General features: G+C 41.7%; 1 pseudogene; it reads right to left on the bottom strand.

Annotated features, from left to right (window-relative positions):
* Nucleotides 1-2,224: 2,224 nt before the first annotated feature.
* LOC117099334 lies at nt 2,225-5,835 on the bottom strand (annotated as a pseudogene).
* Nucleotides 5,836-15,965: the final 10,130 nt, after the last annotated feature.

Below are 15,965 nucleotides of genomic sequence, written 5' to 3'. Positions count from 1 at the left end.
CTTCATCATGCCCCCACCTCATAGACACTAGTGAGCTATCAATAGTGCCCTGTCCTCAAAGATTTGGGTAGCAGACCCACAGGGCTGCTTATCCCAGCTCACGGACAGTGCACATTGTGGGGCCCTTTCTCAAAGTTTCTAACTTTTACTAAATCCAAGCACTTCCCTCTGCTACCCCCAGCCCCGGGAGTGGTAGCTGCTTCCTGCAGTTGCTACCTCCACGTTGCTTTCATTGTTGTTTGTTTTTTAATTTAATCCTTTCAGTTACCTGGTTACCAACCCTTCCTTGAAGTCTCTATGTTCAAGTAACTGGTGTAGTTTCTGTTTCTTGCTTGGACTCTGATAGAGTATGTATAAATCTATTTTCAAGAAAGCTTTAATATTTTCAAATTTGCCTACTAAAGGGTTTGTTTTCACCCTTAAACAATAATTATAGGGATGTCTTCTAGACTACTCCAAAATAACCAATTAAAAAAATACAACAACTTCCAAGGAACACACAATTTATTTTGAAAATAACATTTTCAAAGTTATTTTTTGGATATTGAAAAGCAAGTAAGTCCTATCCAACCCAAAAGAAACCTACTAGTTCTTTTCTTCCAGGGAGAGAAAGAGAGAGAGAAGTTAATTTTTATTTGTGTAAATTTAGGGAGTACAAGTGTAATTTTGTTACATGGATATACTGAGTGGTGGTAAAGCCTGAATTTGTAGTGTATTCACTGCCAGAATAATACACATTTTACCCCCTAAGTAATTTCTTACCCTACACTTTCTTCCCACCTTCCAAATCTCTAGTGTCTATCATTCCACACTGTATGTCCATGTGTACACGTTATTTATCTATTACTTGAAACTGTCTTTCTGTTTATCAGGAAATGTATTTTAAGCTGAAACATATAAACACCAGTCTGATAAAATTTGGAGGGATGTTCATGTATGCTAAAGTGTGTTTAGTCCAGAGAATTTTCTCTGCCCCAGAATTTACACACCTCATTCTTTGCTATGTTGTTGTCATCACAAAGCATTTCTCTATTATTCAATAGGCAGAAAAGTTCACACCATTGATGATCAAAGGCAGGAAATGGAGGCATAAAGGGCTAGGGCTAAGAAACAACTTTTATGAAGTACTTGCTCTGTTCCGGGTGCTATCTCATGTATCTTTTCCAGCAACCCAACATTGTAGAGATTGATATTCCCATCTCACAGATGAGCACAGCGGGACTTACAGGCATTAAATAACTTGTTCTGCAGTGTGGAATAAGCGTCAGAGCAGAGCCAGGATTCAAAACCAGCCCTGCTACCTTCAAATTTTCTTGTCTCTTTTTTATTTTTTTATGTTTTTATTTTTTTTTAGAAAACACTACCTTGCATCTGTAGGACCCATGAGCATGAAGGAAGGACATATGACTGCTTGCCTGTCAATTCTGGGAATGAAGTGAAATGCTGTTAACAGTTACATATTTGCTGCATGTATTAGTCAGGGTTCTCTAGCGGGACAGAACTAATGGAATAGATATATATATATAAAGGGGAGTTTATTAAGTGTTAACTCATGCAGTCACAAGGTCCAAAAATAGGCTGTCTATAGGCTGAGGAGCAAGGAGAGTCAGTCCCAGTTCCAAATCTGAAGAACTTGGGAGTCTGATGTTTGAGGGCAGGAAGCATCCAGCATGGGAGAAAGATGTAGGCTTGGGGGAGCTAAGTCAGTTTCTCTTTCCACATTTTTCTGCCTGCTTATATTATAGCCATACTGGCAGCTGATTACATTGTGTCCACCCAGATTAAGGGTGGGTCTGCCTTTCCAAGCCCACTGACACAAACATTAATCTCCTTTGGCAACACCCTCACAGACACCCCCAGGATCAATACTTTGTATCCTTCAATCCATTCAAATTGACACTCAGTATTAACTATAACAAGTCCATACCTTGTCAACTTGAACCCATACACATCTCCGGACATCATACGTAATCTCCAAATAAAGACAATAATAAGGTCATAATTATGCCTAACATGATACAACTGTCCTTCATACAACTGGAAACACACCAATCCCCAAACCAAATACTATTACATAAAGTTAATACTTAAATGCTGATGTGAAGTCCATAAATCTATGTCACATGATAAAGGAGAAAGGAAATAAAATGAAGATTTTTTTAGTACAAATGTATACATGCACAAACATGTTTTTAACAAAAGAAGGAGGAAATACTCATAACAATTACAGTCCTTGTTTCTGCAGCTGGTCACGTGATCACAGCTGGTATTGATGACTACCTCGTTCTACTATCCATTCTGTATTCCCTTTGCCTTCAGCAAGCACTTCAACAGATTGTGTTTTTTTTACCTGGTGGAGTGACCCAAACCTTCATTCCTGAAGGGTCTGGATCATTTGTATTCCTGCCTGGATCGGGCTGTTGTAATTTCCCATGCTGTGTGGAATACCACGACAGTGGATAAGGCATTCTGTGAGTTCACGGATGGTAGTCTTGGCAGAAGCATTGCATACAGAATAGGCAAACCCCTATCTAGAGTAAGTGTCTATTCCAGTGAGGACAAACCTCTGCCCTTTACATGATGGAAGACCTTAATCCCAGGACATGGTAATACTAAGAGATGCCCTAATGATCTCCTGTATTTCATACATACTCTTCCTTACCTCCATTGTGGAGTAGGAGACTGATTTCATCTTGATAGTCTGGGTCAATCACTCCAGTCAACACTATAACTCCCTTCTTAGCCTGTTGACTTAAAGGTGGGAGGAGCCCAAAGTGTCCCAGTGGCAGTCTTAACTGCCAGTTTAATGGAATCATTGTTGTGTCTCCTGGTGGCAGTGTTTCTTCCTCTGGAACTAAGACCTCTAGGCCAGTAGAACATAATGTTGCGGGAACAGGAAGCTAAAATTTTACTAGTGACTCACTAAGGGTGATGGTGAGTGGTGTCACTTCCACTTCCACCCCTTGATTCCTGGACCCGTGAATCCTGGCTATGGGAGATACAGTACCATATATTGGGCGTTGATTCAGAGGATACACAGCCTTCTGGAGAACTTAGTCCTAGTCCTGCAAAGTATTGTCACCTAGTTGGCATTGTAATTGTGACTTCAAAAGGCCATTCCACCGTTCTATCAATCCAGCTGCTTCAGGATGATGGGGAACATGGTAGGATGAATGACTTCCATGAGCATGAGCCCACTACTGTACTTCTTTAGCCAAATAGTGAGTGTCTTGGTCAGAGGCAATGCTGTGTGGAATACCGTGATGGTGGATAAGGCATTCCATGAGTCCACGGATGCTAGTCTTGGCAGAAGCATTGCATGCAAGATAGGAAATCCTATATCCCGAATAAGTGTCTATTTCAGTGCCGACAAACCTCTGCCCTATCCATGGTGTAAGAGGTCCAATATAATCAACCTGCCACCAGGTAGCTGGCTGATCACCCCGAGGAATGGTGCCATATCGAGGGTTCAGTGTTGGTCTGCTGATGGCAAGTTGGTCACTCAATAGTGGCCATAGCCAGGGCAGCCTTAGTGAGCAGAATGTTGCTGAGCCTATGCATAACCTCCATCCCTGCCACCATGGCCACTTTGTTCATGGGCCCATTGGGTGATGATGGGGTGGCTGGGGAAAGAGGCTGAGTGGTGTCCACAGAATGGGTCATCTTATCCTCTTGATCACTAAAATCCTCCTCTGCTGAGGTCACCTGTTGATGAGCACTCAGATGAGATACAAATATCTTCACAGTTTTTGACCAAAGAGGTCCATCCACATGCCTCTTCCCCAAATTTCTTTGTCACCAATTTTCCAATCATGCTTCTTCCAAGTCCCTGATCATCCAGTCAAACCATTGGCTACGGCCCATGAATCAGTATATAATCGCACAACTGGCCATTTCTCCTTCCATGCAAAGTGCACAATCAGGTGCACTGCTCGAAATTCTGCCCACTGGGAAGATTTCCCTTCATTGCTGTCCTTCAGAGATGTCCTAGAAAGGGGCTGTAATGCTGCAGCTGTCCACTTTTGGGTGGTGCCTGCATATCGTGCAGAACCATGTGTGAACCAGGTCCTAGTCTTCACTTCCTCTGTCAACTGATCCTAGGCAACTCCCCATGAGGCTACTGGGGCAGGCTTGGGGAGAGAAGGTAGGATGGCAGGAATGGAGACCATGGGCAGTTGAGTCACTTCCTCATGTAACTTACTTGTGCCTTTAGGACATGCTCAAGCCTGATCACGTATTTACCACTTTCATTTGATGATGGAATGCTGCTGTGCATGACCCACTTTATGGCTAGATGAGTCAGAAAGCACCCAGTTCATGATAGGCAGTTTAGGATGCATGGTGACTTGATGACCCATAGTCAAACGTTCAGTTTACACCAAAGCCCAGTAATAGGCCAAGAGCTGTATCTCAAAAGGAGAGTAGTTATCTGCAGAAGATGGCAGGGCCTTGCTCCAAAATCCTAGAGGCCTCCACTGTGACTCACCTATGGGAGCCTGCCAAAGACTCCAAACAGCATCACTGTCTGCCACTGACACCTCAAGTACCATCGGATCTGCTGGGTCATATGGCCCAAGTGGCAGAGCAGCTTGCACAGCAGATGGGACCTGTTGCAGAGCCTTCTCCTGGACCCCACTCAAAACAGGCAGCCTTTCAGGTCACTTGATAAATGGCCTGGAGTAGCACACCCAAAGGAGGAATGTGTTGCCTCCAAAATCCAATGAGACCCATCTGGCTTTGCACCTCTTTCTTGGTTGTAGGAGGGGCCAAATGCAGCAACTTATCCTTCACCTTAGAAGGAATATCTCAACAGGCCGCACACCACTGGACACCTAGAAATTTTGCCAAGGCAGAAGGTCCCTGAAAGTCAGATTTATTTCCCATCCACTGGCATGCAAATGTCTCACCAGTGATTCCAGTGTGTTTGCTACTTCTTACTCACTGGATCTAGTCAGCATGTCATCAGTGTAATGGACCAGTGTGATATCTTGTAGAAGCAAAAAGTGATCAACATCTCTGCAAGTAAGATTATGACACAAAGCCAGAGAGTTGATACACCCCTGAGGTAGGACAGTAAAGGTATATTGCCTACCTTGCCAGCTGAAGGCAAACTGGCCTTATGAACAGGAATGGAGAAAAAGGCATTTGCCACATCAATGGCTGCATACCAGGTACCAGGAGATGTGTTAATTTGCTTAAGCAATGAAACCACATCTGGTACAACAGCTGCAATTGGAGCCACCACTTTGTTAAGCTTACGATAATCCACTGTCATTCTCCAAGATCTGTCTGTCTTCTGTACAGGCCAAATGGGAGAGTTGAATGGGGATGTGGTGGTAATCACCACCTTTGTATCTTTCAAGTCCTTGATGGTGGCACTAATCTCCACAACCCCTGCAGGGATGTGATATTGTTTTTGATTTACTATTTTTCTAGGTAGAGGCAGCTCTGATGGCTTCCATTTGACCCTTTGCCCTATAATAACTCTCACCCTACTAGTCAGGGAGCCAATGTTGGGGTTCTGCCAGCTGCTAAGTATGTCTATGCCAGTTACGCATTCTGGCAATAGGGAAATTACCACAGGATGAGTCCAAGAGCCCACTGCACCCACTATAAGTCAGATCTGAGTTAAAACTTCATTAATTACCTGACCTCTATCATCCCCTACTTTAACTGGAGGATCACAATGACATTTTGGGTCCCTGGAATCAACATCAGCTCAGAGCCAGTGTCCTGTAGTCCCTGAAATATCTGATTATTTCCCTCTCCCCAATGCACAGTTACCATGGAAAAAGGCCAGAGGTCTCCTTGGGGAAGGATGGGAGTAAGATTTACTGCATAAATTTTCGGTAATGTAGGAGGGTCCTTCCTCAAGTGGACATGACCTCCTCTTCATTCAAGGGGTTCTGGGTCTGTAAATTGACTTAAATCTGGAAATTGATTGAAGGGCCATGATTCTCTGTTTTTGTTATTCAAATTCAAATAAGTCTTTTGTCCATTTGACCTAGAAGTTTTCTGCTTATTATAAATTAAGTAGGAATGCAGTAGGCTTCCTATCAATTTCACTTCCAGGAACACCGTGATTAATTAGCCAATGCCAGAGCCCTACACCGGTCAGGTTATTCATTTGTTTCTGCCATCCATTATGGTAGCTACGCCCAACTTGCCTTCAATGGTTGGGTGCTGCCACTTGGTCCCTGCCACCTTGGGATCCAATTATTCCCACTGTATTTAAATTTTGCAGTTGAGTGACTGTGGTTCCCACTGTTAGATCTGACATGCAGAGAAGAGCAATTACAGGGTTCTTCAAAATGTGGGTGCTGCCCTCACAAATCTATTTCACAAGACATCAGTCAAGGGTGTATCTTCTGGACCCTCCCAGCTGGGATGAGGAGGTCTAAAGTGACTAATCCACTCCACCATCCCAATCTCCCTAAGCCTTTGGATCCCTTCCTCTACATTAAACCAAGGGAGATCAGGTATTTCCAGCTCATTCACAGTGGGCCATTTTTTTATGCATATTTCAGCTAACCAAGCAAAGAAATTATTAGAACCCTTTTTAACTCCCTGAGCTGCAACATTAAATGCAGAGTCCCTACTTAGTGAGCTCAAATCAATAAATTCATCCTGATCCAACTCTATGTTCTTTCCACCATTATCTCACACCCTTAATATCCATTCCCATGCCTGTTCTCCAGATTTCTGTTTATGTAAATTAGAAAACTCAAGCAGTTCTTCTCAAGCGGGCACCTCCTCATGGTTCACAATCTCAACCTCACCTTTAGGGGCCCCCCAGGACTTTAGTCTAGTTAGAGGTCTAGAAGCAAAACAGGGGTGTTAGTAGTGGCTACTGAGGAGAATCAACATTATTTTGCCTGGCAACTGCCCGTCAGGGGAGGCTATCATTGTTGCCTCAGGCAAGGCAGGGTTTATCTCCTCAGACAAAAGTGGAAAGGCTGATGGCAGCATGGGATGGGGAGGGGATGTTGCCACTACTGGGGATGGGGAAGCTGTTTCTTCTAGCAAAAAAGTTTCATCAGAGTTTACAAACTCAGTGTCCCCAGCTTCATCAGCGTCCTCACAACATCCCCATTCCAAGTTGCAGGCTCCCATTCTTTTCCAATCAATGCCCTCGCTTTAACAATAGACACATGGTGAGGCTGTGAATGTACCTTTCATTGCAGGTCAGCCACTTGCATGATAAGAGCTTGTGTCTGTTTTTCCACAATTTCAACTCTTTCTCTATAAGAGATAAGACTCTCACTCAGAGCAATCTTAGCAGATTTGAGGCTCAGTATCAGCTTCTGAAACTAGGAGACAGAATCCCTGAGTTCAACATTTTCTATCATCACTTTGTCCACTGAACTTAGGAGCAAACAACCAGCTTCATTATGTTCCTTGGTTCTCCACATATGGTCAAAGGTATTATGTATAGAGTCACTAAACTCCTTGCCTCTCATGAGTGATGAATCGGGAGTGACAAATGCATTTATTTTGCATAATTCTCTACAATTCACACCAAGGACTATCAGTGTTCTCTATAATATTAGAAGTAGAGTCCTTAGCATTTTGGGGTCTAATCATATTAAGCAGCCAACTCCAGAAAACCCCAAAACAATGAAAGAAGTCTCCATTCCTCATATTCTTAATATTTTCCTGCCTGCTCATATTCTAGCCACGCTGGCAGCTGATTAGATTGTGCCCACCCAGATTAAAGGTGGGTCCGCCTTTCCCAGCCCACTGGCTCAAATGTTAATCTCCTTTGGCAACACCCTCACAGACACACCCAGGATCAATACTTTGTATTCTTCAATTCAATCAAGTTGACACTCAGTATTAACCCATCACTCTGCCTACATGAGTGGAAGTCCAATAATTGTTCTATTTATCACATTAGTTTCCTTTCTCCTCTTTTCTGCTCACAGCCTGCAATCAGGACACCAGGCTCCAGACCATAAAATCGCTCTGAAAACCTAAGAGCAATCAAATGCCTGTATAGTGAGAGTGATTCATCTTTTTATAGTTTTCTAGTACTTCTGTAATGCTGCTTAGCATACGAAGAAGACCTCTGTAAGGGAAGCTCTGCTGAGAAAAAAAAAATAAAGAAATATAGATTTGGACATAGATATTGACATAGATAAACAGTTCTCTGACAAATTTTGGAGAGGAGGAGAAAAGTGAAAGCTGATAAAAAGTGTCAGTGCTGAAAACCTTGTAAGCAGGAATGAAAAAGAATTGTAAATAACAGAGCCTAAATGTGTAAGTCTTTGTTCAGTTTCCCATCCCACAGCTGCTTAAGGGAAACTAGTCCTTCCTAATACGACAAGAGATACAATTTCTCAATCTACAGATTATTCCACATCCTGAGTTTGCCTGGGTCAAGGACCCTCCATAAACATGATCTTACGACTAACTTTACACTGATATAGAATGACAGTACAGGAAAGGAAGGTCAGTGCTATGGTGCAAGCAACAATTTCTTTTCACAGTATTCGGAAAAGATGATTTGTTGCCAATTTAATTTCCTTTAAGCACAATCTCTGCGTCAGGGGACCAGTCTGAGACAGGACTTTTGAAATAAGCAGAGTTTACCCTCAGCACTCCTTCCTGCCATTTCTCTGCTCCTTTCCCTTTTTCAGGTGGCCGTGGCTCTGAGACCACCTCCTGGCTGAGAAGTTGCCACACTCTAACATTGCCTCCGGTGCCACACTCCATCTTCTGCTTCATTTTCTCCTACCTCAACTGCCTCATGCTATTCACACATACTCATTCAGAGTATAATGTATACAAGTCACCAAGAAAATCCCAAGGATATAGGAAAACAAGGGCTCATGGTCAAGTTATGAAAACTTACAATGCTCTATGCTCCTTTTTGCCATTGCTCTGACAGGTGAATAAACAATATGATCTGCTAATCTATGTTATGATATGAGTGATACCATACTCTACAAGCTGAGGAATATCTCTGAAACCACCTATGCAAAATTGTGTCAGAAAGAGAAATCTGACATAGTTGACATCATCTTGTTTCTAACCTCCAAGATGTCGTTGATCATACCTGGACATAGGCTAAGCTAACTCTGGGAGGAGTTTAATTTATAGTTTAATCTTAAAGCAAGAATAATGATAGCCCTTCCCAAAACTAAATCCCCTTTGTAAAACTAACAAAAGGCCAAGGTTAGGATTATGAGAGTAATGCAAAATTTTCTTCTTGGTCACTTTGGAAGCCAGGAACCTCTCTCTGGTGATGCACCACCTGGGCATCACTCAGCCACACTACCTGCTGCTGGAGATGGCCTTTAACTGCTGCAGGAGCTGGCCTGCCTATTCAGCCCACCCAGGCCAAGTCTGGCTTATACAATGGTTCCCAAGTTATTGTCCCGCACCCAAGAAGAATGATGGTGCGCTGACATTCAAAGAGTGAGCAAGATAGGGAGTTTTATTGAGTGATGAAACAGCTTTCAGCAGAGAGAGGATGTGGGAGTGGTTCCCTCTCCGAAGGTGGGAAGGCCCCCTCAATATGGCTGAGTCTGGGGGCTTTTTACAGGCTCAGAATGGGGAAGGGGCAGGCCTAGGTAGTATTGGAAAGGCAACATTGATTGGTTAAAAGGCATTAATCAGAAAGAATCAATCAGGAAAGTGCAGGCAAACAGGAACAGAAGTTCTCCCTCTGGGTTGTGGATTTCATTAGGGACCAGCAGTCTGGTTTTTCAGCCTTCAGGCTGTTTTTGGCTTGGAGGTGGGGTTTCACTGGAGACCCACCCCTATCTGCCTAGGCATTTGGCTGCCTCCTGTCACCATCCAGAGGGTCCTGAATTCTGCTAAGATGTAGGCATAGTTAAACAATTACCAACCATTGTTCCAGAGGTCACAAGATTTGTAACTTCCCTGGTTACTCCTGTGGATAACATCATTATTGTAGAAACTAAGATGGGCCTTTTGAGATTTTGTTTCATACTTTTGCATTTCTGATAACTGGCTGACTGGCTGCCTCCGAGTGGGGGCCATAAGACTGGTTGAAATATGGTTCATGGATCCAGGTCAGAACACACAACCCATGATTCAGCCAGTCTGTGGCCCCAACTCAGAGGCTGGCTCAGTTCAGGAGGACTCTTTTCCACACCCAAATGATTGCATCCCCAACAAACCAACATTGGTTGATTGCCCCATTCTCTACCTCCTGCCCCCCAAGCAATCCTTGAAAAACCCTAACCTCCAAGGCTTTGAGGAGACAGATTTGAGTAATAACTCCATCTTCCATGTGGCTGGCTTTGCATTAATCAAAATCTTTCTCTACTGCAATACCATGGTCTCAGTGAGCTAGTTTTGTCTGTGATGCAGGCAGGAAGAACTCATCAGGTGATTACATCTGCATTTTAAGAGAATCCTCAGAGATAGAAAATTCATCCCAAGAGGATGATTCCCCTAATGGTGGAAATTTTGGTAGGCAACAGGCAGTGGGGGAGATATGCTGGGACCAGAGTTATCCTTCAAACTACACTCTGAAGATAATTATTTACATCAAGTCAGACTGGCAAGTGGTCTCCACAAAACATGGAAATTTTGGCAGGGTGTGGTGGCTTACGCCTGTAATTCCAGCACTTTGGGAGGCCGAGGTGGTCAGATCACGAGGTCGAGAGTTTGAGACCATCCTGGCCAACATGGTGAAACCCCGTCTCTACTAAAAATACAAGAATTAGCTGGGCATAGTGGCACACGTCTGTAGTCCCAGCTATTTGGGAGGCTGAGGCAGGAGAATCACTTGAACCCGGGAGGCAGAGGTTGTAGTGAACCAAGATTGCACCACTATTACACTCCAGCCTGGTGACAGAGGGAGACTCTGTCTCAAAAAAACAAACAAACAAAAAAGGAAATTTTCTAATAAAAATGCATTGGCTAGATCAATAGAAAAAAAATAGGTAAACATGGGAGAAGATAGATAATTGATAAATGGACAGATGACCTGAAAGTTTACTGATGATTACTTACATGATATCTTATTACCTATTTAATATTTAAAAAATTGTTAACAGGCATTGGAGAACTAGCAAGACAAATAGACAACACTAAAGGCATCCTGGATACGGATATTGAAGAAAGCAGCTATCATCACTAGGGCTAGGAGAACAAAGAAACAAAAAAAGAGAAGATCCAAATAAGCACAATCAGAAATGACAAAGATGACATTACAACTTATCCCACAGAAATACAAAATATCCTTAGAGACTTATGAACATCCCTATGAACACAAATTAGAAAATCTGAAGAAACTGATACATTCCTTGAAACACATTCTCCCACAATTGAACCAGGAAGAAAGTGAAACCTGAAGAGACCAATAACAAATTCTTTTTTTTTTTTTTTTTTTTTCTTTTTTATTTTTTATTATACTTTAAGTTCTAGGGTACATGTGCATACGTTTATATCATGTATAACTCCCCAATGCAATCCCTCCCTCCTCCCCCCTCCCCATGATAGGCCCCAGTGTGTGATGTTCCCCTTCCCCAGTCCAAGTGATCTCATTGTTCAGTTCCCACCTATGAGTGAGAACATGCGGTGTTTGGTTTTCTCTTCTTGTGATAGTTTGCTAAGAATGATGGTTTCCAGCTGCATCCATGTCCCTACAAAGGACGCAAACTCATCCTTTTTGATGGCTGCATAGTATTCCATGGTGTATATGTGCCACATTTTCTTAATCCAGTCTGTCACAGATGGACATTTGGGTTGATTCCAAGTCTTTGCTATTGTGAATAGTGCCGCAATAAACATACGTGGCATGTGTCTTTGTAGTAGAGTAATTTATAATCCTTTGGGTATATACCCAGTAGTGGGATGGCTGGGTCATATGGTACATCTAGTTCTAGATCCTTGAGGAATCGCCATACTGTTTTCCATAATGGTTGAACTAGTTTACAATCCCACCAACAGTGTAAAAGTGTTCCTATTTCTCCACATCCTCTCCAACATCTATTGTTTCCTGACTTCTTAATGATTGCCATTCTAACTGGTGTGAGATGGTATCTCATTGTGGTTTTGATTTGCATTTCTCTGATGGCGAGTGATGACGAGCATTTTTTCATGTGTCTGTTGGCTGTATGGATGTCTTCTTTTGAGAAATGTCTGTTCATATCCTTTCCCCACTTTTTGATGGGGTTGTTTGTTTTTTTCTTGTATATTTGTTTGAGTTCTTTGTAGATTCTGGATATTAGCCCTTTGTCAGATGAGTAGGTTGCAAAAATTTTCTCCCATTCTGTAGGTTGCCTGTTCACTCTGATGGTAGTTTCTTTTGCTGTGCAAAAGCTCTTTAGTTTAATGAGATCCCATTTGTCAATTTTGGCTTTTGCTGCCGTTGCTTTTGGTGTTTTAGACATGAAGTCCTTGCCCATGCCTATGTCCTGAATGGTACTACCTAGATTTTCTTCTAGGGTTTTTATGGTATTAGGTCTAACATTTAAGTCTCTAATCCTCTTGAATTAATTTTCGTATAAGGGGTAAGGAAAGGATCCAGTTTCAGCTTTCTACTTGTGGCTAGCCAATTTTCCCAGCACCATTTATTAAATAGGGAATCCTTTCCCCATTTCTTGTTTTTGTCAGGTTTGTCAAAGATCAGATGGCTGTAGATGTGTGGTATTATTTCTGAGGACTCTGTTCTGTTCCACTGGTCTATTTCTCTGTTGTGGTACCAGTACCATGCTGTTTTGGTTACTGTAGCCTTGTAGTATAGTTTGAAGTCAGGTAGCGTGACGCCTCCAGCTTTGTCCTTTTGACCTAGGATTGTCTTGGCAATGCGGGCTCTTTTTTGGTTCCATATGAACTTTAAAGCAGTTTTTTCCAATTCTGTGAAGAAAGTCATTGGTAGCTTGATGGGGATGGCATTGAATCTATAAATCACCTTGGGCAGTATGGCCATTTTCACGATATTGATTCTTCCTGTCCATGAGCATGGTATGTTCTTCCATTTGTTTGTGTCCTCTTTGATTTCACTGAGCAGTGGTTTGTAGTTCTCCTTGAAGAGGTCCTTTACATCCCTTGTAAGCTGGATTCCTAGGTATTTTATTCTCTTTGAAGCAATTGTGAATGGAAGTTCATTCCTGACTTGGCTCTCTGCTTGTCTGTTACTGGTGTATAAGAATGCTTGTGATTTTTGCACATTAATTTTGTATCCTGAGACTTTGCTGAAGTTGCTTATCAGCTTAAGGAGATTTTGGGCTGAGACGATGGGTTTTTCTAAATATACAATCATGTCATCTGCAAACAGGGACAATTTGACTTCTTCTTTTCCTAACTGGATACCCTTGATTTCTTTCTCTTGCCTGATTGCCCTAGCCAGAACTTCCAACACTATGTTGAATAGGAGTGGTGAGAGAGGGCATCCCTGTCTTGTGCCAGTTTTCAAAGGGAATTTTTCCAGTTTTTGCCCATTCAGTATGATATTAGCTGTGGGTTTGTCGTAAATAGCTCTTATTATTTTGAGGTACGTTCCATCAATACCGAATTTATTGAGCGTTTTTAGCATAAAGGGCTGTTGAATTTTGTCAAAAGCCTTTTCTGCATCTATTGAGATAATCATGTGGTTCTTGTATTTGGTTCTGTTTATATGCTGGATTACGTTTATTGATTTGCGAATGTTGAACCAGCCTTGCATCCCAGGGATGAAGCCCACTTGATCATGGTGGATAAGCTTTTTGATGTGCTGCTGAATCCGGTTTGCCAGTATTTTATTGAGAATTTTTGCATCGATGTTCATCAGGGATATTGGTCTAAAATTCTCTTTTTTTGTTGTGTCTCTGCCAGGCTTTGGTATCAGGATGATGTTGGCCTCATAAAATGAGTTAGGGAGGATTCCCTCTTTTTCTATTGATTGGAATAGTTTCAGAAGGAATGGTACCAGCTCCTCCTTGTACCTCTGGTAGAATTCAGCTGTGAATCCATCTGGTCCTGGACTTTTTTTCGTGGGTAGGCTATTAATTGTTGCCTCAATTTCAGAGCCGTTATTGGTCTATTCAGGGATTCAACTTCTTCCTGGTTCAGTCTTGGGAGAGTGTAAGTGTCCAGGAAATTATCCATTTCTTCTAGATTTTCTAGTCGATTTGCGTAGAGGCATTTATAGTATTCTCTGATGGTTGTTTGTATTTCTGTGGGGTCGGTGGTGATATCCCCTTTATCATTTTTTATTGCGTCTATTTGATTCCTCTCTCTTTTCTTCTTTATTAGTCTTGCTAGCGGTCTGTCAATTTTGTTGATCTTTTCAAAAAACCAACTCCTGGATTCATTGATTTTTTGGAGGGTTTTTTGTGACTCTATGTCCTTCAGTTCTGCTCTGATCTTAGTTATTTCTTGCCTTCTGCTAGCTTTTGAATGTGTTTGCTCTTGCCTCTCTAGTTCTTTTAATTGTGATGTTAAAGTGTTATTTTAGATCTTTCCTGCTTTCTCTTGTGGGCATTTAGTGCTATAAATTTCCCTCTACACACTGCTTTAAATGTGTCCCAGAGATTCTGGTATGTTGTATCTTTGTTCTCATTGGTTTCAAAGAACATCTTTATTTCTGCTTTCATTTCGTTATGTACCCAGTAGTCATTCAGGAGCAGGTTATTCAGTTTCCATGTAGTTGAGCGGTTTGGATTGAGTTTCTTAGTCCTGAGTTCTAGTTTGATTGCACTGTGGTCTGAGAGACAGTTTGTTATAATTTCTGTTCTTGTACATTTGCTGAGGAGTGCTTTACTTCCAATTATGTGGTCAATTTTGGAATAAGTGCGATGTGGTGCTGAGAAGAATGTATATTCTGTTGATTTGGGGTGGAGAGTTCTCTAGATGTCTATTAGGTCCGCTTGGTGCAGAGATGAGTTCAATTCCTGGATATCCTTGTTAACTTTCTGTCTCGTTGATCTGTCTAATGTTGACAGTGGAGTGTTGAAATCTCCCATTATTATTGTATGGGAGTCTAAGTCTCTTTGTAGGTCTCTAAGGACTTGCTTTATGAATCTGGGTGCTCCTGTATTGGGTGCATATATATTTAGGAGAGTTAGCTCTTCCTGTTGAATTGATCCCTTTACCATTATGTAATGGCCTTCTTTGTCTCTTTGATCTTTGATGGTTTAAAGTCTGTTTTATCAGAGACTAGGATTGCAACCCCTGCTTTTTTTTGTTCTCCATTTGCTTGGTAGATCTTTCTCCATCCCTTTATTTTGAGCCTATGTATGTCTCTGCATGTGAGATGGGTCTCCTGAATACAGCAGACTGATGGGTCTTGACTCTTTATCCAGTTTGCCAGTCTGTGTCTTTTAATTGGAGCATTTAGTCCATTTACATTTAAGGTTAATATTGTTATGTGTGAACTTGATCCTGTCATTATGATATTAACTGGTTATTTTGCTCATTAGTTGATGCAGTTTCTTCCTAGCCTCTATGAGAGACCAATAACAAATTCTTAAATTGAATTAGTAATAAAAAAAAAAACCTACCAACCAAAAAAACCCTGGACCACCAGATGGAGTCACAGCTGAATTCTACCACACATACAAAAGAGAATTTGATACCAATTCTACTGAAACTATCTTAAAAAATCAAGGAGAAGGGGCTTCTCCCTTACTTGTGTTACAAAGCAAGCATGATCCTAATAACAAAATCTGGCAGAGACACAGTGGAAAAAAACTTCAGGCCAATATCTGTGATGAATGTAGACAAAAAAGTCCTCAACAGAATACTGGCAAACGGAATCCAACAGCACATCAAAAAGTTAATTCGCCATGATCAACTAGGCTTTCTTCCTGCAATGCAAGGTTGGTTAAACAAACAAAGATCAATAAATGTGACTCACCATATAAACAGAAAAAAAAAAAAAACATATGATCATCTCAATAGATGGAGAAAAAATTTTTCATGAAATCTGTGTGAGTCCGTTTTCATATTGCTGATATAAACATACCCAACACTGGGTAATTTATAAAGAAAAAGAGGTTTAATGG

Source organism: Trachypithecus francoisi, unplaced genomic scaffold (genome assembly GCF_009764315.1).
Source record: "Trachypithecus francoisi isolate TF-2019V2 unplaced genomic scaffold, Tfra_2.0 Lachesis_group16, whole genome shotgun sequence".
NCBI classification, from domain to species: Eukaryota; Metazoa; Chordata; class Mammalia; order Primates; family Cercopithecidae; genus Trachypithecus; species Trachypithecus francoisi.
The sequence above is the reverse complement of the archived record's forward strand: the minus strand, read 5'-3'. Positions and strand labels throughout refer to the sequence as shown.